This window comes from Seriola lalandi, unplaced genomic scaffold, assembly GCF_002814215.2.
Source record: "Seriola lalandi dorsalis isolate HSWRI2012SDOR001 ecotype SW California unplaced genomic scaffold, Sedor1 jcf7180002007390, whole genome shotgun sequence".
NCBI classification, from domain to species: domain Eukaryota; kingdom Metazoa; phylum Chordata; class Actinopteri; order Carangiformes; family Carangidae; genus Seriola; species Seriola lalandi.
Window position 1 is genome coordinate 1 of NW_019478043.1, and position 1,107 is coordinate 1,107.

The 1,107-nt window shown below is 46.7% G+C and overlaps 1 pseudogene across 1 annotated transcript; it reads left to right on the forward strand.

The window, feature by feature from the left end:
* The first annotated feature begins 375 nt into the window (after positions 1-375).
* Positions 376-1,060, forward strand: LOC111671747 (putative monooxygenase p33MONOX pseudogene; annotated as a pseudogene). Its single transcript, XR_015438405.1, has 3 exons — positions 376-573; positions 670-784; positions 933-1,060. The product of XR_015438405.1 is annotated as a putative monooxygenase p33MONOX pseudogene (transcript).
* The last annotated feature ends 47 nt before the right edge of the window (positions 1,061-1,107 follow it).

The following is a 1,107-nucleotide window of genomic DNA, read 5'->3' on the forward strand; positions in this document are numbered from 1 at the left end:
CTGTTGCAGTCATTTCATAACGGTAAACCAATATGCACTGAGGATTTATAAACCTACTAATGCTGCGTGTTCCTAGGCTCAGGTTTCCACATGGGAAAACCTACCAACAGGTGAGGCAGGTAATGTCTGTCCCACCTAGTGCCCATGAGTGAGCAGCCATAATTTGCACATAGTAGCCCACTGCCGTGATCTGTAGTGCTGTAAAGGGACAGATATCGACAGATAGGAAGATATAGAATATTGCCAGCCTTATAATTTTACTTGTAGAAATACTTAACTCTGTATCTGAAACCTCCATAATCCATTATCGTGAGGAAGCCTCTGAGTTATACGCTCCCAGTTTCACAAAGTGAAGAAGAAGCTGTTGTTTAGTTGCCGCTGTCGTTTGCGTCCGCAGCCATCGAGGGTTCAGGGATGGGCGGGATGAAGCTTCCCATCGGGATGACCCGACGAGCCCTAAGCTACGACGACAACCTGGAGGCCCCGATGTCCACGCCCCCCCACGACATCAGCATCAACACCCTGTGGAGACGACCCATCATTCCAGAGAGGAAGTTCACACAGCTGGCTGAGGTGAGACACAGCTGTCTTCTCATTATCATCACACATTTTGTGATCATCGTGATGATGATGATGATGATGATGATGATGATGTGTTGTTTCCACCAGGAGGATGAGAGTGGTGCGGTGAGTCATTCTACAGTGCTGGACAGCGCCGCCTCCAGGTCACCAGGCGTAGTGAAAACCAAGGCGTCCTCCATCATCATGAATTCCCTCATCACCAGTATGTTACATCTATTTATGACAATAATATACTGTTTATATTTACCCTGACACAGACCTTGTAAATGAAGTAAAGTAAATAGAATAACAGGAAAGAGATACTGTCACTTTAATTCATTACTAAATGTATTAATTCTCTCTCCTCTCAGAGCAGACTCAGGATAGTATGTACAATTTTGAGCAGAGGGCGGGGCTCACCGACAACAGCTACACACCCCACAAAGGCCTCACCGCTGAGGAGACGAGACACCACCACCGCATACCCGAATCCCTCCAGGTAAAGATAAGCAACTTTAACACACACACACACACACACACACACAC